This window comes from Ranitomeya imitator, chromosome 2, assembly GCF_032444005.1.
Source record: "Ranitomeya imitator isolate aRanImi1 chromosome 2, aRanImi1.pri, whole genome shotgun sequence".
Lineage (NCBI taxonomy): Eukaryota > Metazoa > Chordata > Amphibia > Anura > Dendrobatidae > Ranitomeya > Ranitomeya imitator.
In genome coordinates this window covers 343,818,860-343,844,354 of record NC_091283.1, presented here as the reverse complement: position 1 = coordinate 343,844,354, position 25,495 = coordinate 343,818,860, and the positions used below count along the sequence as shown (strand labels likewise).

General features: G+C 43.3%; 1 pseudogene; it reads left to right on the top strand.

Annotated features, from left to right (window-relative positions):
* The window catches only part of LOC138666521 (zinc finger protein 268-like), a 171,996-nt pseudogene that overhangs the window by 28,432 nt on the left and 118,069 nt on the right, over positions 1 to 25,495 (top strand).

Genomic DNA, 25,495 nt, shown 5'->3' with positions numbered 1-25,495 from the left:
GAGCCGCTGAGGCTCAACTGCGCAGGCGCCGGCGTTCGGCGCTCCTCGCCGTCGGCTAGGGACTGCGCAGACGCAAAGAAGAGCGGCGGGAAGCTTGAAATAGAAGGAGCTACTTCCTCCCAGTGGCTCTGCAATATATCGCAGGGGCCTCAGGAGTACCAGTCGCTACAGCGCAGCAGGTGCTATGAGCAGCGACCGCAGACCAGCAGCAGGATGAGCGACCCAGCATCACCCTTGCCAGAATCACCTCCACCTATTGCATCGCCGCAGCAGCAGCAAAAAAGGCGACAGCAGAAAGGTCACCAGGACACCAGTAAAGATCGCCAAAGGTCCCAACATAGTAAGGAGTCCAGTGCGGCGTCGGGGAGAAAGCCAGAGGCAGAGAATCCCCAACTGGTATTTATGGGTCCTGGAGGTGGTAAGTGGATCTTCGTGAAAGTCAGAGACAGTAAGATTATTATTTGTCTCTTTTAGGGGAGGAAAAGCGTAGGTAAAACAAAGCACAAAGTTTGTGCCATCTGTAAAGAGGATCTTCCACCAGCCTGGGAGAAGCAGCTATGTAATTCCTGCATACAGCAGACGGTATCCGAAAGCCTGCCTGGGTTTGCAACCGATTTAAAAAACCTAATTAAAGAGCAGGTGGAAGACACCTTTAGATCCCTTAAAAAGGGAAAAAAACGGAGAAGGACCAGACACAGGTCCCCGTCCCCGGTCTCAAAATCTGACAGCGATAGTGCGAGTTCAGTATCCTCCGACTCCTCCACCTCATCTTCATCATCCACTTCTTCCTCAGGCGGACACAATTGTTTCCCGCTAGAGGACACCGATGGCCTCATAAAGGCAGTAAGAAGTACTATGGGGTTGGTAGACTCCCACCCTAAAAAATCGGCACAAGATATCATGTTTGGGGGCCTGGAACAGAAAAAGAGAAGAGCTTTTCCGCTTAATGACGCAATTGCAGCTTTGATTAAGAAAGAATGGAAAAAACCCATGAAAAAGACTCTCCTAACTCCAAAAAGGAAATACCCCTTCGAGGATGAATCCTGCTCCTATTGGGAGAAAGCCCCCAAATTAGATGTAGCAATAGCTAAAGCATCAAAGAAATTTGCTCTCCCGTTTGAGGACATGGGGGTCCTAAAAGACCCTATGGACAAGAAGGCGGACGCCTTTCTCAAAGGCTCTTGGGAGTCAGCGGGAGGAGGCCTAAATCAACTAGAGGGTCAATTAAAGACTTCCCGAGACTCGATGCTGAATACTTTACCAGTAATACGGGGGGCTGCGGCTTTCCTGGCTGATGCCTCGGCAGACTCTATCAGGTTAGCCGCCAGATCAGCAGTATTTGCTAATGCGGCCAGGCGTGCCCTCTGGCTTAAGAATTGGCCTGGCGATCTGCAAACAAAAACAAAACTATGTACTATCCCCTGCGATGGAGAATTTTTGTTCGGCTCTACATTAGACGACATCTTGGAAAAAGCAGGGGATAAAAAGAAGTCCTTTCCCTCTCTAGGTCTCCCCTCTTACCGAAAGCCCTTTCGGAACAAGAGGTTTTTTCGTAAGAACCCGGGGAGAGGCCAGGGAAAGTGGGAAGATAAGAGGAACAAAAATAAGGGGTTTATCTTTAACAAAAACCCCAATGATAACAAGAAACCTCCTCAATGAAGGTTCGCCCCAGGTGGGAGGGAGGTTATCTCTCTTTCTCCCAGCCTGGGAAAAGATTACCTCCAGTCAATGGATTCTGAACATCATAGAATCAGGACTAAGGTTGACATTCAAAAGATGCCCCCGTCCTTCTTTCACGATGACATCCACAAGATCTTCGGCAGACGAACAGCTGGCACTAGAAAACGAGGTCATCGGGTTAGTAAAAAAGGGAGTACTCCGGGAGGTTCCCCCTCAAGAAAGAGGGCAAGGCTACTATTCCCCTCTATTTCTGAGAAAAAAAACAGATGGTTCCTTCAGGACCATTATAAATCTAAAAAAACTAAATAATTACCTGGAGGTTCAAGCATTCAAGATGGAAACGATAAAGTCATCTATCAAAATGTTGTTTCCCCAATGCTTCAAGGTGGTCCTAGACCTGAAGGACGCATATTATCACGTCCCAATACACAAAGATCACCAGAGATTCCTCAGGATGGCAGTTCACATCAGGGGAGTCCTAAATCACATCCAGTTTTCAGCCCTACCATTCGGTCTTGCCATAGCCCCGAGGATTTTTACAAAACTGATCGCGGAGGTAATGGCTCACCTCAGGGAAGAAAATATCGTAATCGTGCCATATCTCGACGATTTCCTGGTGATAGGCTCCTCCCCGCAACATTGCGAGGATCAACTGGCGATAGTGATACATTCCTTAAAGGAATTGGGTTGGCTAATAAATATATAAAAATCCAGACTAATGCCTTCTCAGGTCCAGGAGTACCTAGGTCTCACTCTGGACTCCAAAAAAAATGGAATGTCGGCTCCCGGAGAACAAGATACAAAAACTAAAGAGTTTAGTATCAAAGATCCAATCTCTCCCCTCTATAACACTCCGTCAGGTCATGTCCCTCTTAGGCTCCATGACCTCTTGCATCCCCGCGGTCCAGTGGGCCCAATTACACTCGAGAGATCTTCAATGGCAGATATTATCGGAGCAAACCCATCTAGGAGGGCATTTAGACGGGCGGTTAACTCTATCTCCTCACACCAGTCACTCTCTGACATGGTGGAAATCGCAGGAAAATCTTTCCCAGGGAGTCCCATGGGTAATTCAGATCTCGAAGGTCCTGACTACAGACGCAAGCCCTTCAGGGTGGGGGGCTCACCTGGGCGACCTAGTAGTCCAGGGCATTTGGTCTCCATCTCTGGCAAACAAATCCTCCAATATGAAGGAACTTCTTGCAGTAAAATTTGCACTTCAGGAATTCTTGGGGGTCCTTCACTCTCACCATGTAAGAGTGATGTCGGACAACCGGGTGGTAGTAGCTTACCTAAATCACCAGGGGGGTACCCGTTCCAAAAATCTAATGGAAGTGACCAGCTCAATCCTACAAATAGCCGAGAGCAACCTCCTATCCCTAACAAGCCTGCACATAAAGGGAGTAGACAACTACAAAGCAGACTTCCTCAGCCGGTCCAGCCTAAAACAGGGAGAATGGGAACTAAATCAGTCGATATTTGCCCAGATCACAGAAAAATGGGGTGTTCCCGAAATAGATCTCTTTGCGAGTCATCTAAACAAAAAGTAACCTCCTTTTGCTCCCTATCCCTTCTGGGGAACCCAGTAACCGTGGACGCTTTCATGATGTCTTGGGGTCACCATCTGGTCTACGCCTTCCCTCCTCTTATTCTGATTCCAGCAGTGCTGAGGAAGATTCGGGAGGATGGGGCGTTGGTCATCTTAATTGCCCCGTTCTGGCCGAAGAGACCTTGGTTCTCATGGATGAGGAAGATGTCAATTTCCGACCCTTGGGTATTACCAGACCTCCAAGATCTGTTGTCACAGGGCCCAGTCTGTCATCCGCAGGTCAAGAACTTGCACTTGACAGCTTGGCTCTTGAAAGGAAATTATTAGAAAGTAGGGGGTTCTCTCCGGGCTTAATCTCAACTCTGTTACAAAGTAGGAAGCCGGTTACAACAAAACAATATGGCAAGATATGGAAAAAGTTTCTGTCATCATCAGGTGCAAAAATAGGGAAAGAAATTCCCCTTAATTCCATATTAGAGTTCCTACAAAACGGGTTGGAGATGGGTTTAGCCACTAACACCCTAAAAGTTCACGTGGCAGCTTTGGGAGCCCTATTCAATTTTGATTTAGCCTCAAATAGGTGGGTCTCTAGATTCATCAGGGCGGCAGGAAGATCAAGGCCTCTTCCAGTAAAAGTTGTTCCTCAATGGGACTTAAACTTGGTCCTTAAAGCCCTGACTAGTTCTCCATTTGAACCATTACACGAATCTACAATAAAAAACCTATCTCTCAAAACAGCTCTATTAGTCGCCCTTACTTCTGTCCGTAGGGTTAGCGACTTACAGGCTCTCTGTTAACCCTCCTTACACACAATTTCTAGAGGATAGGGTCATTTTAAAAACAGACCCAGCATATTTCCCGAAAGTGGCTTCAAAATTTCACAGGTCTCAAGAGCTATCTCTCCCCTCCTTCTGTCCCAATCCTAAAAATAAGGAGGAACAAACACTACATACACTAGATGTAAGAAGATGTCTCTTACATTACCTAGAAGTCACTAGAGAGAGTAGGGAGGATTCCTCTCTGTTTGTGTGTTTCCAGGGTCCCCGGAAGGGGAAAAAAGCATCTAAAGCCACCATAGCAAGATGGATCACGGACGCCATCAGTCTCTCATACTCGGCAAGTGGGATGTCCGTCCCTGGGGAGGTTAAGGCTCACTCAACAAGGGCAGTAGCGACTTCCTGGGCGGAGAAGGCTGGAGCTTCCATTGACTAGATATGTAGAGCTGCTACCTGGTCCTCACCATCCACATTCTATAGGCACTATAGATTGGACCTAATCTCCTCTTCAGACCTTACTTTCGGTAAAAGGGTTCTGGAGGCGGTGGTCCCTCCCTGAATGTACTATCTATGCAATTCTCTCCGTGGTGCCGTCATGGGCGATCAGAGAAAAATATAGTTCTTACCGATAACGGTATTTCTCTGAGCCCATGACGGCACCCGTACATTCCCTCCCTTCACTTGTGGGTGCACACATCAAAATAGTGCCATAGTCTATTTATAGTCTACTCTTAGTTAAAAGTCACGCGGTATCTTGTTATGATAAACAGTTAAAATTGACAAATGTTTAGTAGTCTCCCATCGTTCTCTATGTAAAACAACTGATGCAGGAGAGTGGTACCGCCTTTTTATCCGTAGGTTTCCTGTCCTTGGTGGGCGGATCCCCTCTCTCCGTGGTGCCGTCATGGGCTCAGAGAAATACCGTTATCGGTAAGAACTATATTTTTTTTTTTTTGCGGATTTTTCACATTTTTTTCTGGATCGTCCAAATTCAATAATATAGCGGCAAAAACACGCAAAATCCGCAAAATTAATGAACATGCTGCGTTTTATACCGCGATGCGTTTTTTTCACTGAAGAAAAGCAGCATGTACACAATAATTGCTGAATGCATTAAAATGATGGGATGGTTAATATAAGCGGTTTTTTAGTGGTTTTTTTTTCGCCGACAAAATGTGGAAAATCCTGAACGTGTGCACATAGCCTCACTAAACACAGCTGGCCTCCAATGAAGGAGTAGAACCATCTCCAGGAGGATGGACAGCATGTGACTTAAAAATGAGTGTCTGAGCAAAGGGCCTGAATACTTATGACCATGTGATATTTCAGTTTTACGTTTTTTAATAAATTTGCAAAAATTACTACATTTCTGTTTTTTTCCCAGTCAAGATGGGGTGCAGAGTGTACATTAATGAGAAAAAATGAACTTTTTTGAATTTACCAAATGGCTGCAATGAAACAAAGTGAGAAATGTAAAGAGGTCTGAATACTTTCCGTACCAACTGTAGGCTGTATTTTTGCCTGTGGCCTGTTTACACAGTAGGAGAAAGTCAACGAATGGGTGTTATGTCCTTGCTCGGTGGGAATTCTCATGCTTTGGCATTATTTTTGCCTGTAGATTCTCCAGTGTTTTCTTCTGTTGACGCTTTGTTTCTGCACTTGGACTGATTTATGACATTCCCAATAGGGTCGAAGTTTCTGAGTCCATGATTTACAGTTTGGTTCAGGGTAATCGTAAAGTGTAAGATTTCTGCTCTCCATCCAGATATTAGGCAATGGAGACATCCTGCAATGACCCGGCACCCTGCAGCCAGTTTTACTAGGATCTTTCTAGTCAGATTAAAGTCATGATTGTTTACAGCCCTTCCCCGATGTCAAAGGAGGAGACAATGTCACTAGCTATCCACTTAGAAAGACGTCTGAGGGATAAAGGCACATTTAAGGTTGTGCCAGTAATTTCTTCCTCCTCTTTGGCAGACACGGGTGAACCTATGCAAATTGGTGCTTGCCGAGGTCTCAATGAGGGAACTGAACTGGGAGCACCTGCTTGTTTTTGTTTGTACTGTGGTCATTCTGGTCATGTTATGATTCAGTGCTTCAGATATATATATATATAAAAAAAATTATTGAAATAAAAAATTAAGGCGTAAAGACGCAGGTTCTAAGAGTCTGAAATTATCTCCTATGCATTCGACTGTCTTTTTTTCTACAAGTATCTTTAGATTTTGAAAATGGGTTTATTGTTAATCACGTAGTTGTAGATTCTGGTTCTGCCTTAGATCTCATTGACTGTGATTTATCTATTTTATGTGGTTACAGTATTTCTACAGTTGGTTATCCCATTTAAGAATCTGCAATTAACAACTCAGGTCTTGGGGAAGTTTTTGCTCATCTACTTATCTATCGAAGTCCTTGGCTTCTTTGAGATTTCATCTTCCAGGGTTCGTTCAGGATTTTGAGAATGTGTTTTCTAAGACTGAGTGAATTTCTTCCTCCACATAGCGTGTATGATTTGCGCAATCAAGTCCATACCTGGTGCCAAAATCCCTAAGTCTTGCCTGTTTAACCTGTCTTCTTCCCAAAAGAAATGCATTGAAAGAGTATATTCAAAAGGGTCTAGCTAACGAGCTCATCCACATCTCCAGTCATTGTGAGGTTTTTCTTTTTCAAGAAAAAGGTTGAAGGTTTGCATCCTTGCCTGGAGTTTAGGGAGAATAATAAGATCACGATCTGTAATCCTTATCATTTGCCTCTTATATCTGATCTTTTTAGTCAACTAGCAGAAGCTAAATGGTTTTCTAAGCTTGATCTCAGGGGAGCATATAACCACATACGCGTTCAGCAGCGTGAAGAGTGGAAAACCGCCTTCAAGACCCCAGAAGATCATTTTGAGAATTTAGTGATGCCGCTGGGGTTAACGTATGGTCCGGCAACTTTTCATTTAAGAAATGGGTACATTGGTTAGTGTAGGCTAGACATAAGTTAACGGTCTTTACGGATCCTAAAAACTTGCTGAATATTTTTTTTAATTCGTTTATTGATTCCAGAATAAATCAAACATTACACACATTTGCATTTGTTATTATCAATTATAACATGAAATACAAATAATTACCGTGTATCATCATATCCAAAGTTTTGCAGGAATAGCAAACTGTGCATGTTAAATCACTAGTACCTTATAAATCACCTATTATATAACATTAACTACTTTAACCACCAATAGTAAGTCGCCGAAAGGAAAATTATACAAAAATCCCGCCCTGTAGGTGATGCCCCCAAAACCATAAGCCCAGCTTCTTGCATAAGTGTCCAGTCAGTGTAAACTATAGAGTATGATAAGAGGCGTTCCACCTACCCCAAATTTTCTCAAATTTACCTGAACATCCTCTATTTTGGTACAGTGTTCTTTCATACGGGATAATCGAGTTTACCAAATCAATCCAAGCTCTGAGAGACGGGTGAGAACCACCCATCCACCTTAACGCTAACACCTTCCGTGCCATAAAGAGCACCTCTCGAAGAAAGATCCCAGTGTAATGATCCCAAGCTTCCGCATCCCACACCCCGAATAAGCAGGTCAATGGCTCAAGTGGGACAGGGATCGACAATAAAGATGTTAGTAATGTCGTCACCTCCTTCCAGTAATGAAGAACTACCAGGCACCTCCAAATCATATGAATAAAATCTGCATCACGTGTTTAACACCACAAGCAATCTGACGAGTGGAGGCGACCTATTTTAAAGAGTCGTGTCTGGGTCAGATGAGACCGACATATAATATATAACTGGGTCATCCTATTGTTAATTGAACGGGAGACTTTAGTTGGAGATTCCAGGATATCCTCCCATTCTTCTCCCAATACATCAGGAAGAAGTCCCTCCCAATTCCCTTTGATGGAGTTTATGGTAGACCCGACTCCCAAGGACAAATATGTATATAAAGAGGAAATGAGTCCCTGAGGACCCTGTAAGTTGAGGATACCTATCAAAGGTAAAGATGAGATCGCTCCGACCTGTACCCACATTACGCATATGCGATTGGAAAGTTGACCTTAGCTGCAGATAACGGAAGAATTGAGATCTCGGGATATTGTAAATATTCTGTAGTTGTTCGAAGGATATAAAAAACCCTTGGTCATGTACGTCGCCTACCGAGAGAACACCAAACAAAATCTAAAAATCGGTAGATGGGTGATTCAGTAGCTCCGGGAAACAACTATTGTTCCACAATGGCATTTCAGCTACTATATCTACAAATTTAATGACTCTTTTAATTTGCCTCCATATTAATCTTGCCAGCCGGAGTAAAGGCAGTAAACGAGGAGCACTAACTTTCTCCATCTCCAAAAACCCCAATGGACAATCAATCCGGGTGAAGGAGATGACTCTCAGAATTAGGTAGGGAATTATTGGGCATCCATTTGTTTATCGCTTTAGCCTGCCCGGCAAGGTAATGCAAATAAAAGTCTGGCAAGGCCGCCCCGCCCCCCTGTTTCGGTCTCTGTAAAGCAGATAACTTAAGTTTGGGCCTGGTCTTCCCCCATATAAAGGATGTGATTAAAGAGTTTAAATTCGCAAAGAAAGACTAAAGGTACCGTCACATTTAGCGACGCTGCAGCGATCTAGACAACGATGCCGATCGCTGCAGCGTCGCTGTTTGGTCGCTGGAGAGCTGTCACACAGACAGCTCTCCAGTGACCAACGATCCCGAAGTCCCCGGGTAACCAGGGTAAACATCGGGTTACTAAGCGCAGGGCCGCGCTTAGTAACCCGATGTTTACCCTGGTTACCATTGTAAAAGTAAAAAAAAAAAAAAAACACTACATACTTACATACCTGTTGCGCCCCCGCCGTCAGCTTCCCTGCACTGTGTAAGCGGTGGCCGGAAAGCAGAGCGGTGACGTCACCGCTGTGCTCTGCTTCACGGCCGGCCGGCGCTGACACTAGGGGACGCAGGGAAGCTGACGCCGGGGGTACGTAACAGGAATGTAAGTATGTAGTGCGCTTAGTAACCCGATGTATACCCTGGTTACCAGTGAAGACCTCGCTGAATCGGCGTCACACACGCCGATTCAGCGATGTCAGCGGGTGATCCAGCAATGAAATAAAGTCCTGATCATTCCCCAGCGACCAACGATCTCCCAGCAGGGTCCTGATCGTTGGTCGCTGTCACGCATAACGATTTCGTTAACGATATCGTTGCTACGTCACAAAAAGCAACGATATCGTTATGTGTGATGGTACCTTTAGGTATTGGCACAGCATTATGCTGAAAGTAGTATCATTTTAATTAGGTTAATACGGCCAGCAACAGAGAGAGGGAGTTTGTTCCAGGTTGCAAATTTAGATTTGACCAAATCCAGTAATGGATAAATATTAAGTTGTAGGTCAAGCCGACTATGTTGAGACATATGGATACCTAGATATTTGAAATTAGAGACTATAGGTAGTGACGAGAGCGTTTCAAGACAGGGCATCGGGGCGTGAGAAAGAGGCATCAAGGTAGATTTATCCCAGTTTATATAGAGACTGGAGAATTTACTGAATTTATCTATGGTCCCTATTACTTGTGGTAATGTTTCCTCTACTTTATCCATAAATATTATCATGTCATCAGCATAAAGACCGATGGTATCCCCACGATCCGCAATATTTATTCCCTTAATATCCGTGGAAGACCTTATGCGTATTGCCAAAGCCTCTATTGCAAGGGCAAAATGAGTCGGGGACAAAGGACATCCTTGACGGGTGCCCCTATGTAAGGCAAAAGGATCAGAGATGGAGTTATTCACAATTATACGCGCCCTGGGATTCCTATATAATGTACCTATCTCTCTCATAAATTTATCCCCAACACCGTATTTCCACAGACATGCGGAAAGGAATCCAGTGATGCTAGTTATTATCTGATTCTAGGGAACTATATTGAATCACTGACTGGACCCGCCTGATATTGATGGAAGTACTTTTCCCAGGCATGAAACCAGTTTGGTCTGGGTGTATAAGGTCTACTATGATCATGTTCAGTCTAGTAGCCAAAATTTTGGTGAAAATGTTATAGTCTATGTTTACCAGTGATATGGGACGATATGATCCACATTCCAAGGGGTCTTTCCCCTCTTTCTTAAGCATAATAATGTTTGCATCGTCAAATGTTTCAGGCATGGATTCTCCCTCCCATATACCCTGGAGCACCTTCAATAAAAGTGGTGCCAGGTTGTCTCGGTATTTTCTATATAACTCAACGGGAAACCCGTCAGGTCCAAGGGCTTTCCCAGTGGCCATATCTGCTATATCCTCCAAAGTGAACTCAGCTTCCATAAAGGCCTGCTGGGTTGGGCTCAGTGAGGGGAGCGCTGCATCCGATAAATAGTCTAAACATTCAAAGACATCAAGACCACTACTAGACCTATATAATGATTTATAGTAATCATGAAAACGCCGGAGAATTTCATCAGTAGAAGATACTAATGAACCATCAAGTGCCCGAATCCATAGTATTGTATTAGAAGTGTTATGTTGGTGCACTAAAAAAGCTAGGAATGTACTGGCCTCATTCCCCAATTCGAAATAGGATTGACGGGTAAAGAATAATTTGCATTTTGATTTAGTGTCTATATGTTGAGCATATAACCTCTGGGAGGTGAGCCATTCAACCCTGTTACCACTAGTTTGATTAGTTACATAAGCGGCCTCCGAGTCCCTCAGCCGCCGCTCCATCTCATCATCCTCCCTCGCCATTATCCTTTTGATATAAGAAATTGTGGAGGACCAACATCCCCTTAGATATGCTTTTAGAGTGTCCCAAAACAGACTAAGATTTGGAGGATCTGGATGGGTTGAGATAAAGCAGTTCAACTGATCAACCGTTCTATCACTAGAATTTATTAGTTTCAACCAGAAGGGATTCAATTTCCAGGGCATATTATTATTTGATTGACCGTATTTAAGTTTAAGAATAACTGGACTGTGGTCCGATATCCCCCTTTGCCATGCTCAACACTATCCACCCACAATGCCAGGCCACTAGATCCAAATATGTAATCTATACGAGACAGAGACCGCCTGGTTGATGAGTGACAGGTATACCCCCTTGTCTCAGGGTGACACATTCTCCACAGGTCCAGCCATCCGCTACCACCCATAAACAGTGCCAATTGGGAGGGGGACTGAGGAGAAGGCCCCCCAGATATCACGTTGTCCAGTCTCAGTCTATCCATGGAATTATTCATGACTAGATTAAAATCTCCCATACAAATAACACCAGCATCAGGATAATTTAGGGAGAAACCCATTGCCATATGGAGAACCAATGTATTAGCCGGGGGGGGGGGGGGGGGTTATAGACACATAATATCACATATTCCCGTGAGTTAATGAAGGCGTGCACAAAGACAAAGCGACCCTCAGGATCCCGTCGTGCTTCCCTGGCCTCCCATCTAACATCCCTGTGTATCAGCAAAGAGACCCCTCTTGAGTAGCTGGTGTGGAATGCGTGAAGGGACCACTGTACCCACGGCTTTTGTGTACATTTAGCTGTGTCTCTAGTCAGATGTGTCTCCACCAGAGCTACATCATGAGGATGATGACGTTTAATCTGCGAAAGTGCCTTGATTTTCTTCGTTGAGTCTTAATACCCCGTATATTCCAGGTCATACAAATAATTTCAGACCCCATATCCACACTTAAGAGAAAGAATGATATACATCATTACTTGAGCAAGGATCAGGGACATCACACAAAATTACTAATGGCGGCGACCGCACATATCAAACAATCAAAACTGGTATAAAAACCCAAACAAAACAAAACTTGAACAGTGGAGGAGTATAATCCTGTACTCCTATAGTCAAATAGAAAAGGGGATACCCTCACTGAATCCAGCGTCCGGTATTGTTGATAAGCTCAGCACCTGTACGGAGAGCTCCATTTGTACTGCCATTAGACAAGGAGAACAGATTAGGAGTCTGGCACATTAGACACCCTGTAGGACCGTAACCATTCGGTTACCTCCGCCGGATCTGTAAAGAATAAGGAAGAGCCTTCATGGACAATGTGGAGCCGAGCTGGGTAAAGCATGGAATAAATCTCTTTTTATCTCTTAGTTGTTTCTTAATTTCCATAAATCGTGCCCGTTGCTTTTGGAGCTCCATGGAGAAATCCGGGAAAATCGAAATGGTAGCTTTGTTGAATTTGATAGGGCCCTTCTGCCGCGCCAAACGAAGAATGGCATCCCTGTCTCTACAGTTGAGGAGATGCGCCAAAAAAGGCCGGGGTGGAGTTCCAGGGGGAAGAGGACTCGTTGGGACCCTATGGGCTCTCTCCACGAATAATGTTGAGGAGAATCCATCTCCCAGGGAGGCCTTAAGCCAGTCTTCCAGAAATTGCTCAGGTTGCTGACCCTCCAAGCGTTCCGGCAGGCAAATAATTTGAATATTATTGCGGCGTAATCTATTTTCCAAGTGATCTGCCTTTTGTTTCCAAGCATTCACAGAGCCAGCGGCTTTTGTCAATTTGGCCTCCATAGGGGTAATGGTATCCTCTATATGAGACACTCTTGTTTCATCCTATGAGATACGCCCTCTCATAGCTTGCATATCGTGTCGCAGACGACCCACTTCAGTATGTACGTCCTCTATTTTTTCCGTAAGAGAAGATCTAGTGAGGGATATAGCCTGCATCAATTGCTCAGACGCTTGTTTAAGAGTCAGATCGTCTTGTTCTCCCTCCTCATTACTATCAGAAAGACGATTTTTACATGGGGCCTGCGTAGGATTATTTCTGAGAGTGCGCACATTATCAGGGGCATCTTCCCTGGCATAATTCTTTAATCTGTCAGCAGCCCCTGCTCCCTTGGAGTGATGCATGGCGAACAACAGAAGGACTCCACAAAATGACCACACTTGTAGTTATGGCTGGTTTACTCCCCAGCAACGGACACGGCAGAGTTGAATTCTGGAGTATATCCCAGGGAGGCCACTGGACGGGCAGGAAGAATGTCAAGGGTTGTAAAAGCAGTAGCTGAAGATTCACCCAGGCACTGCGTCTTAGAGCAGCCTCACAGCCCTACACAGGCAGAGCAGCAGGGAGGGGGTTAATCCCTCCAGAGTAATGGCGCCGGCGGGAGAAGCATCTGTCTGATAAGGAGGTGCAGGGCCCAATCTTCCAGGGCACACATCGCACCACCCCTCTATTATCTCAGGCTACCTGCTCACCTCCCGAGCCGCCGTCCCCCCCAGGCACCGCCGACCGCTCCATATCCGAGCACCTGTGCTCCGATGTTCCACAGCGCTCCCCCGCTACAGTTTAAGGATCCGCCACATCTCAGGGGAAGAAGCCCAGCACCGGCAGAAGCCGGCACTGTGTCCTGTCCGTCGAAGCGCGTGCTCAAAGATGGCCGCCGGCGCTCATGGATCCCACCGCCCATCCAGGCCGCTTCAGTCTCCGACGTCCTGGGGCTCCAAAGCTGCCGTCCAGGGAGGTCACCAGACTCCTGGGGTCCCAGGGGTACAGTACCAGCCGGTACAATCTGTATGTCAGGGGTTTTTATGGCAGGATGAGTAAGGATGGCTGGAGCTCCCACGAGGTGCGTCCTCTCTCCTGTGTTACATAGCCACGCCCCAACTTGCTGAATATTGATGCCACAAAATACCTTTATACTAGACAAGTCCGGTCTTCAAAAATTTATCTCCCTGGATCTAAATTTCAAAGCTGATGCTTTGTCACATAGCTTTGTTGTGATGTTTAGGGACGCAAATCCTGTCAAATTTCTTAGTGAAAGGGTGGTGGGTCTTTTGGTGATCGATCTCAGACAACACATTTAAGGTGCTCAAGTTGAGGGCTTACCACTGAACAAGCTTGTTGTATTGTCCTTGTTTCGCTCAGATCTTCTTAAAGTACATAATTCAGTGTTGTCTGGGCACTCTGGGTCTACAGCTGACTGCAGAGCTATAGCTAAGTCCTTTTTGTGTCAAAACCCTCTTACAGATGCTGATAGTTATGACCCGAAGTGTAGAGTTTGTGCCAGGGAAAAGGCCTTTCGCCAGGCTCTGTCAAGTTTTCCCTTGCCTAACAAGATTCTATATCAGCCTTGGATGCACTTGTCTATGGACTTCATCAACGATCTATGTAATGCGGGGTAATACGGTAGCATGGGTGGTGGTGGACCATTTTAGTAAAATTATGCTATTCTGCTGCAAAAATAGCTGATGGCTAAAAGTCTAGCTACGTTGTTCATCTATCACATCAGTAAGGCTACGTTCAGATTAGCGTTGCGCGCCACTGCGTCGGCGACGCAACGCACGAAAAAACGCGTGCAAACGCACGCAAAAACGCTGCGTTTTGCGACGCGTGCGTCGTTTTTTGACGAAAATCGGACGCAAGAAAAATGCAACTTGTTGCATTTTCTTGCGTCCGACGCTAGCGTCAAAAACGACGCACGTGTCGGAAAACGCAACAAGAAAAACGCATGCGTCCCCCATGTTAAACATAGGGGCGCATGACGCGTGCGTCGCCGCTGCGTCGCCCGATGCAGCGTCGGGAAACGCTAATCTGAACGTAGCCTAAAGGTACCTTTACACTAAACGACGCTGCAGCGATACCGACAACGATCCGGATCGCTGCAACGTCTCTGTTTGGTCGCTGGAGAGCTGTCACACAGACAGCTCTCCAGCGACCAACGATCCCGAGGTCCCCTGGTAACCAGGGTAAACATCGGGTTACTAAGCGCAGGGCCGCGCTTAGTAACCCGATGTTTACCCTGGTTACCATCCTAAAAGTAAAAAAAAACAAACGCTTCATACTTACCTTCCATGTCTGTCCCACGGCGCTCTGCTTCTCTGTACTGGCTGTGAGCACAGCGGCCGGAAAGCAGAGCGGTGACATCACCGCTCTGCTTTCCGGCCGCTGTGTTCACAGTGAGTACAGAGAAGCACAGCGCCGGGGGACAGACAGCGGAAGGTAAGTATGAAGCGTTTGTTTTTTTTACTTTTAGGATGGTAACCAGGGTAAACATCGGGTTACTAAGCGCGGCCCTGCGTGGGGTAGGTAGTAATGTTAGTGAAACCATTAGTAAACCAAGACTAATTCCCCCCTTCTACCATGATCTCGCTTTTTCACAGTCATGTTGCTCAGATAGTGTGGTAGGGGCACAGTATTAGCAACAAAAAAATAGATTTTAAACTCTGCACCAGCTCTGCAGACAGCTGAACTTCAGCGACAGTAAGTGACAAGGTGACATATGGCGTGCTGAATAGCATTAATCACAAAAATAATTGTTTGAGTGTGGATGATGCCTGTATGACAAAGAAGATATGCTCCAACAAATTGTAAAATTAGATCTCCCACACTGTAAGACGTTAGTAACAAGAAATATTTTTGGGCCTGTGGATGACGCCTGTATAACATTGAAATTGTTTGTAACATCTAGTCAATGTGAGATGTCCCCTACTGTACAACAAAAATTTTTTTTCGCGTGGGTGACACCTGTGTAACCTAGAAGATATGCTTCAAACTATTTCAAAATCTGTATCCGCGCTAGAGAACACTCCTCATTTGATATGTGAGTCGATAGTGTCGGTATTAGAACTTATTTTAAAAGCAAAAGAGGAGAAGCAGCTAGGGATAAGGTAAAATTAGCTAATAGAATGAATGCCCTTACCGAGAAAGTTATAGCAGGGGCAACCAGTAGTATTACTTTATCCTTTTTAACTCATATACTTGAATCTGGATTAACACAGGGGCCCTTAGGCTTGGGCCACAGAGTTACTAGCTGTTGTATGGTGTGAAATGGCAAGCTAAATAGTAAACCAATACAAAAGCCATGAGCTAAGCGCAGAGAACTGAACCAGAGGTGAACAAGTCTGTACCTGGCAGCTTCGGGCAATGAGCTTGAAGCTTTAGTAAGGTGTGGTACTTTCCATTTGGCTGAAGCAGGGAGCTGATTATTGCATCTGGACTGCACACACACACCAATACTGCCAGACTGGACGGTACTACTAAATTGAGACACACCTTTTGCTGAAGCCTATTATGACAATAAAGCAGAGTAGTAGAAATCTCCATAAAATGACTCCATTTTGGAAATTAATTCACAGAGGGTTAAAATCTGTAGGAGTAGTGAATATTTTGACTCCACAGGCACTCTCCGCAAAATTAGCCCACAGTGAATGTTGCAAAGTGAAAATTGCACATTGCCATTTCATTGCCCACCACATAGTGACCAGATTTTGCTCCAGGAGACACACATACCGTAAATTGAATAGGTCCTTTTCACTATAGTAATGCCAAATACATGGATGCTAAATGTGGTTTGGGCACACTGCAAGGCTCAAAAGTGAGGGGGAGATTTGATGGGTAGAGCGGCTATTGCTGGATTGGTTTATGGAAGCCATGTTGCTTTTCAAGTAATAATGTGGAAACCTCTTTTTCCATTGACAGATCATTTTTGTCGACATAATATTTTTGGGTGGCTTTTTATTCCAATGTTTGAGAGGCAGAATGAACAAACCGTTGAACACTACGCTCTACTGATTCTTGCTATGAGGTTTTCTATTAGACTGAGAACTGTCATTATCTTTGTGAATAATTAAATTTTGCTACTTCTTGTTTTTACTTAAATTGTCCATACAATTGGAAAGTAGCAAAATATGCATTAATATTTATTTGTTTCTTGTTAGATGACTGTATCGGGAGATCAGACGTACTGCTGACATCTTCAGTTTTCAAATCAGATGAGCTTGAGATCACACAGCTTGAGATCACACAGGATACAATTGAAGTGAATGCCATTACTCCAAATATACCATCATCCCTTCACAGCAAAGATCTGTCATATGATCCTTTGAACCAGATCACGTCTTCTGATTTGTTGCAGACTACTAAGAAAGCAAAAAGTCATAAAAAATGGTTAGAAAAACAAACTGCTCTCGAAGCAAAGGTGTCGATTTCAAATGCAGATTTTGGAAATATTTTTTCCCTTGAAACATCTTTTAAACATCAAAAAATTTCCAAAGAGAAAGAGAGATTCTCTTGTTCAAAGTGTGGGAGATATTTTAACTATAAATCAAATCTTGTTAGACATGAAAGAATTCACACTGGGGAGAAGCCACATTCATGTTCAGAATGTGGGAAATGTTTTTCACAGAAATCATTTCTTGTTAGTCATCAGAGAAGTCACACAGGGGAGAAGCCATTTTCATGTTCAGAATGTGGGAAATGTTTTACAGAGAAATCTAATCTTATCGTACATCATAGAAGTCACACAGGGGAAAAGCCTTTTTCATGTTCAGAATGTAGAAAATGTTTTGTGCTGAAATCATCGTTTGTTAGACACCAAAAAAGTCACACCGGGGAGAAGCCTTTTTTCTGTTCAGAATGTGGGAAATGTTTTGTAGTGAAATCAGCTCTTGTTACACATCAGAGAAGTCACACAGGGGAGAAGCCTTTTACATGTTCAGAATGTGGAAAATGTTTTGCAGTTAGATCACATCTTGTTAGACACCAGAGACTTCACACAGGAGATAAGCCATTTTCATGTTCAGAATGTGGGAAATATTTTATACAGAAATCAAATCTAATTGCACACCAGAGAACTCACACCAGGGAGAAACTATATTCTTGTTTAGAATGTGGGAGATTTTTTAACTCAAAATCACTTCTTCTTAGACACCAGAGCAGTCACACAGGGGAGAAGCCTTTTTGCTGTTCAGAATGTGGGAAAAGTTTTAACCAGAAAGCGCATCTTGATTGCCACCAGAGAACCCACAAAGGGGACCAGCATTTTTCCTGTTCAGAATGTGGAAAATGTTTTGTGAAGAAATCAACTCTTCTTAGTCACCAAAGCAGTCACTCAGAGGAGAAGCCTTTTTCATGTTCTTAACGTGGGAAATATTTTACATAGAAATCGACTCTTAAAAAAACATCGTAGAAGTCTCACAGGGGAGAAGCTTTTTTCATGTTCAGTATGTTGGAAATGTTTTAACCGAAAAATTTATCATCTTAAAGGGATTGTTCCCATGTCATTCCTCATGCTTGGCGCCTTTAAAATAAAAACACAGATACCTCTTGTGTCAGGGCAGTTTTTGCGGTGTCGGATTCACATTCACGGGGCCCACATGAGTTTGTTAGGCTACGTTCACACTAGCGTTCGGCTAGTGTGCGTCGCGCTAGCGTCGGGCGACGCAGCGGTGACGTACGCGTCATGCGCCCCTATGTTTAACATGGGGGACGCATGCGTTTTTGCTTGTTGCGTTTTCCGACACGTGCGTCTTTTTTGACGCTAGCGTCGGACCAAGAAAACGCAACAAGTTGCATTTTTCTTGCGTCCGATTTTCGTCAAAAAACGACGCACGCGTCGAAAAACGCAGCGTTTTTGCGTGCGTTTGCACGCGTTTTTCGGTGCGTTGTGCGTCGCGTCGCCGACGCAGCGGCGCACAACGCTAGTGTGAACGTAGCCTTACATCACACGAGCCCTGGCTTCACTGTCCTCACCTTCGGATGTATTGAACATTAACTGGAAGCAAGTGCCGACAAACTACTGGAACTCCACAATTGTTCAATTAAGAATCAGCATAAGGTTTTAAAAATTTACTTACAAGTTGCTTGAGGCAAATAAACCCTAACTAAAAATTCTGTGACATCAAAATATAACTTTTATTTTAACCTTTATAATAGTGCAATTTAACAACATAGTGTCTGTATTAGTTACAAATTAGACTGCTTGTCCCGGATATTATTTAATTCCTAATTACTTTGTGGATCCATTATGTTAAAATTAATCTTTCTATTATATAGTAATTTTCGTAAGCAATTGCCATCCATTAGCTGTTGTAGGACTAATAGCTTGATTTTTACTTGGCAATAGCCTAATGATCAAATCACTAGGCACTAAATCTAATCCCTGTTATTTAATAACTAGATGGTGGCCCGATTCTAACGCATCCGTTATTCTAGAATATGTATGTATATAGCAGCCACATAGTATATAGCACAGGCCACGTAGTATATAGGAGCCATGTAGTATATAGCATACAAATAGTACATGGCCTGTGCTATATAGTATGTGGCTGCTATATACATACATATTGTAGAATACCCGATGCGTTGTATATAACACAGCCCACTCAGTATCTAACACAGGCCACGTAGTATACAGCAGCCATGTAGTATATAACACTGCCCACGTAGTATAGTGCAGCCATGTAGTATATAGTACTGCCCACGTAGTATTTAGCAGCCATGTAGTATATAGTACTGCCCACGTAGTATATATCAGCCATGTAGTATATAGTACTGTCCACGTAGTATATAGCAGCCATGTAGTATATAGTACTGCCCACGTAGTATATAGCAGCCATGTAGTATATAGTACTGTCCACGTAGTATATAGCAGCCATGTAGTATATAGTACTGTCCACGTAGTATATAGCAGCCATGTAGTATATAGTACTGCCCACGTAGTATATAGCAGCCATGTAGTATATAGTACTGCCCACGTAGTATATAGTACTGCCCACGTAGTATATAGCAGCCATGTAGTATATAGTACTGCCCACGTAGTATATAGCAGCCATGTAGTATATAGTACTGCCCACGTATTATATAGCAGCCATGTAGTATATAGTACTGCCCACGTAGTATATAGCAGCCATGTAGTATATAGTACTGCCCACGTAGTATATAGCAGCCATGTAGTATATAGTACTGCCCAGGTAGTATATAGCAGCCATGTAGTATATATTACTCCCCATGTAGTATATAGCATCCATGTAGCCCACGCAGTATTTAGCAGTGTGGGCACATATCCCTGCTAAAAAAAAAAAAGAATTAAAATAAAAAATAGTTACATACTCACCCCCTGGGATCCAAGGGCGCTGTGGCGATGGGTGCACGGCTGCCGCCATCTTCCGTTCCCAGAATGCATTGCGAAATTACCCAGAAGACTTAGCGGTCTCGCGAGACCGCTAATTCTTCTGGGTAATTTCACAATGCATCTCTGGGACCGGAAGCTGGCGGAAGGTGCGAGCGCATCGTCGGACTACAGAGGGTGAGTATAGCAGGTTTTTTTTTTTATTATTATTTTTAACATTAGATTTTTCTAACTATTAACGCTGCATAGGCAGCATCAATAGTAAAACGTTGGGGACACACAGGGTTAATAGCTGCGGTAACAGAGTGCGTAACTCGCGGCATAACGCTGTCCGTCACAGCTGGCATTAACCCTGTGAGCGGTGACCGGAGGGGAGTATGGAGCGAGCGGCCGCCGGGCACTAACTGCAGAGGAGTAGGGAGGGACTAATCGGACTGCCCGTCGCTGCCATGACAGGCAGCTGGCGAGACCAATCAGCGACTTGGATTCCATGACAGACAGAGGCCGCGACCAATGAATATCCGTGACAGACAGAAGGACAGACAGACAGAAAGACGGAAGTGACCCTTAGACAATTATATAGTAGATTAGTGAATAGGGTCAACTATTCTGAATTCCTTCATTGCTAGAGAGCTCTAATAACCTAGAACATGGACTTCATATTATTTTCATTCAGATAATGCAATGGATTTATGTGGCCGCGGACCACTATTAATTGCATGTGAGTGCCAATACAGATCAACTTCCTTTAAGATTCTAAACCAGCTGCCTCCCCAACAAGATCTACCATTGCTGGCTTTTGGAATGAGGCTGCTATGGCCACTAATTGAAACCTTTTGGCTTAAATAAAATTGGTTTATGATGTCATAGAGGTCATCCTGTACAAGGGGTTAGTGGCAATCATAAGAACACATCCAATAGGTAAAGAAAAATATCAGTCATGGAGTTTTATCCTATAAATTATTATTAAGCAAAGGGCCATCCCACCCAACCAATCTGTGAACTTCACATGTTTATCCCTCTGGTATCCATCTAATTACTAAAGTTGGCGCCACTAAGGAACCAATAAGACTCTCTTTCCACGTTATATACTTAAGATTGATTAAAATGCAGGCCCTTCATATCACATGTCCCACATCTGCACTTGCGCATTCGGTTGTGATAATAATAAACTTAAAGGACCTTTTGGTCAGCTGACTGCTGCGTCACACTCAAAAACAGGACTTTCATATCTCGTCTTAAAAACAAGAAAGGTTCTCAAGACCTTTAATTTACGCAAGTGAATACGCAAGCGCAGACGAGATCTGAATGTCCTCTTGATTTTAAGTGTGACTCGGCGGTCAGGTGACAAGAAGGTCCTTTTAAAATGTATTATTAACGCAACCGAATGTGCAAGCGCAGACATGGGACATTTGTTCTGAAGGTCATGTATTTTAATCAATCTTCAGAATATGACCTGGAAGGAGAGACTTATTGGTTCCTCAGTGGCTCCAACTGTGGAAATTGGATGGATACCGGAGGGATAGCCATGTGTAGTTCCCAGATTGGTTGGGTGAGTTTGCCCTTTGCTTAAGAATAATATATAGGTTAAAACACCATGATTGACATGTCTCTTTACCTGTTGGATGCTTTCTTACGATTGTTGCTAACTTCTTACTATTGGTTATAGTGTCAATTCCTTCTAATGACTTCTATGACGTTACAAACCAATCTTATTTAAGCCATTAGGTTCCAATTAGTGGCCATAGCAGCCTCATTCCCCTGAAGAAGCCAGCAATGGTAGAACATGTTGGGGAGGCAGCTGGTTTAAAATCTTAAAGGCAGTAGATCTGTATTGGCTCTCGCATGCAATTAATAGTGGTCCACAGCCACATAATGCAATTAATTTATCTGAATGAAAATAATATGTAGTCGGTGTCCAAGGTTATTAGATTTCTCTAGCAATGAAGGCATTCAGAATAGTTGACCCTATTCACGAATTATTAAATAACAAGGATTAGATTTAGTGCCTAGTGATTTGATCATTAGGCTAGTACCAAATAAAAATCAAGTTATTAGTCCTACAACAGATAATGGATGGCAATTGCTTACGAAAATTACTATAAAAGAGAAAGATTAATTTTAACATAATGGATTCACAAAGTAATTAGGAATTAAATAATATCAATAAAAAGTGATTAACCATACAATGAATACTGTAGCTCTAATACACCAACCAAAGGATGTATTCAAAGAAAGAGTGTATACCATACAGTGGGGGAAATAAGTATTTGATCCCTTGCTGATTTTGTAAGTTTGCCCACTGACAAAGACATGAACAGTCTATAATTTTAAGGGTAGGTTAATTTTAACATTGCGAGATAGAATAGTAAAAATAAAATCCAGAAAATTACATTGTATAAATTATATAAATTTATTCGCATTTTACAGTGATAAATAAGTATTTGATCCCACTGGCAAACAAGACTTAATACTTGGTGGTAAAACCCTTGTTGGCAAGCACAAAAGTCAGACTTTTTTTTGTAGTTGATGATGAGGTTTGCGCACATGTCAGGAGGAATTTTGGTCCACTCCTCTTTGCAGATCATCTCTAAATCATTAAGATTTTGAAGGTGTCACTTGGCAACTCGGAGCTTCAACTCCCTCCATAAGTTTTCTATGGGATTAAGGTCTGGAGACTGGCTAGGCCACTGAATTACCTTAATGTGCTTCTTTTTGAGTCACTCCTTTGTTGCCTTGACTGTATGTTTTGGGTCATTATCTTGCTTGAAGACCCAGCCACGACCCATTTTTAACCCCTTCATGACCGGAGGTTTTTTTTTTTTCAGTTTTTCGCTCCCCTCATTCCCAGAGCCATAACTTTTTAAATTTTCCATCAATATGGCTATATGAGGGCTTATTTTTTGCGGGGCGAGTTGTACTTTTGAACGACACCATTGGTTTCCCTATGTCGTGTACTAGAAAACGGGAAGAAAATGCCAAGTGCGGTGAAATTGCAAAATAATGACATCCCACACTTGTTTTTTGTTTGGCTTTTTTGCTAGCTTCACTAAATGCTAAAACTGACATGCCATTATGATTTTCCAGGTCATTACGAGTTCATAGACCCCAAACATGTCTAGGTTATTTTTCATCAACGTAGTGAAAAAAAATTCCAAACTTTGCTTAAAAAAAAAAAAAAAATTACACCATTTTCCGATACCCGTAGCGTCTCCATATTTTGTGATCTCGGGTTGGGTGAGAGCTTATTTTTACGTGCTGAGTTGACTTTAATTATACCATTTTGGTAGATATGTTCTTTTGACTGCCCGTTATTGCATTTTAATTCAATGTCGTGGTGACCGAAAAAACTTAATTCTGGTGATTTGTCTTTTTTCTCCCTACGCCGTTTAGCGATCAGGTTAATCCTTTTTTTTTATTGATCGGGCGATTTTGAATGCGGTGATACCAAATATGTGTATGTTTGATTTTTTTTTAATTGTTTTATTTTGAAGGAGGCGAAAGGGGGGTGATTTCAACTTTAATATTTTTTTTTATTTATTTTATATTTTCAGAAACTTTTTTTTTTTACTTTTGGCATGCTTCAATAGTCTCCGTAGGAGACTAGAAGCTGCCAGAGCCCGATCGGCTCAGCTACATAGATCTGATGATCAGTTCGCCTCTATGTAGCTGAAGTAGCTGAATTACTGACTTGCTATGAGCGTCGACCACTGGGTGGCGCTCATAGCAATCCGGCGCTGACAACCATAGTGGTCTCCAGGAGACCTCTGGTTGTCATACCGATGAGCATTTTCAGAGTTTGACAGCGGCATTTAACTAGTTAACAGCCGGGGTGGATCGCGATTCCACACGCGGCTATTGTGGGCACATGTCAGCTGTTCAAAACTGTTGACATGTCCCCGGAAAGATGTGGGCTCTCCGCTAGAGCCCACATGAAAGGGAGGGATACCGACATCGGCATACTATTACGCCCGATGTCAGTAAGGTGTTAATGTCCTGGCGGAGGGAAGGAGGTTGTCACTCAGGATTTTACAGTACATGGCTCCATTCATTCTCCCATTGATGCGGTGAAGTAGTCCTGTGCCCTTAGCAGAGGAACACCCCCCAAAACATAATGTTTCCACCTCCATGCTTGACAATAGGGACAGTGCTCTTTGTGTCATATACAGCATTTTTCTTCCTCCAAACACGGCAGGTTGAGTTAATGCCAAAGACCTCAATTTTTGTCTAATCTGACCACAGCACCTTCTCCCAGTCACTCACAGAATCATCCAGGTGTTCATTGGAAAACTTCAGATGGGCCTGCACATGTGCCTTCTTAAGCAGGAATTGGCACCGCAGACTGATGAAGGTTCATGTTGGACCGAAACATTTGATTTACAGACTGCAATAAATGTTTCAAGAAAGATTTCTTTAAGTTGAATGCCAAGTTTTACTATTATACACATTAGTTTGGGTAACCTACTTGAGCACCTCCACAGTAGTTCCACGGGATACTTTACACTACTTGAGCAGGGGGACCTTGTGGGAGCTGCATGATTTTAAAGCTTTATGGCGTAATGTGTTACCAATGATTGTCTTGGTGACTGTGGTCCCAGCTGCCTTGAGATCATTACAAGTCCCCCCCCCCCCCCCTGTGTATTTTTAGGGTGATCCCTCACCTTCCTCATGATCAAGGATACCCAACGAGGTTAGATTTTGGATGGTACCCCATATCAATGTCGTTTGTCATTTTTTATTTCTTCCATTTTCTTACTATTGCACCAACAGTTGTCTTCTTCTCACCCAGCGTCTTGCTTATGGTTTTGTAGCCCTTTGCAGCTTTATTCAGGTCTATGATCTTGTCCCTGACATCCTTGGAAAGCTTTTTGTCCTTGCCCATGTTGTAGAGGTTAGAGTTTGACTGATTAATTGAGTCTGTGGACAAGTCTTTTATAAAGGTGACTATGTAAGACAGCTGTCTTTAATGCAGATAATGAGTTGATTAGGAGCGTCTAACTGGTCTATAAGAGATAGAACTCTTAATGGCTGGTAGGGGATCAAATACTTATTTCTCACTGCAAAATGCAAATAAATTTATATAATTTATACAATTTTTTCTGGATTTTATTTTTGATATTTTATCTCAAAGTTAAAATTACCCTACCCTTAAAATTATAGACTGTTCATGTCTTTGTCAGTGGCCAAACTTACAAAATCAGCAAGGGATCAAATACTTATTTCCCCTAATGTATAATACTTTATTAATGAATATTAAAATGTGATTACACAACAAATAAATGATAAAACAGAATTACACAAGAGGATACAAAATGAAATATAAAACAATAATGTATGAAGGGGGCAGGATATGTCAAATGAATTGGTAATTTATTATTATGGCACCATTTATTCCATGGCGCTTTACTGTACTTGTTTGTTATTATGTATACCCCTTTTCACATGTAATGTTAAATTATGCAAGTCATGACTGGTGCAGTAGGAGAGAGGACCCTGCCCGTGAGGGCTCACAATCTACAAGGGATAGGTGAGAATACAGTAGGCGAGGGCAGAGCTGGTCATGCAGTGGTTTAGTGGATCGGTGGTTACTGCAGGTTGTAGGCTTGTCGGAAGAGGTGA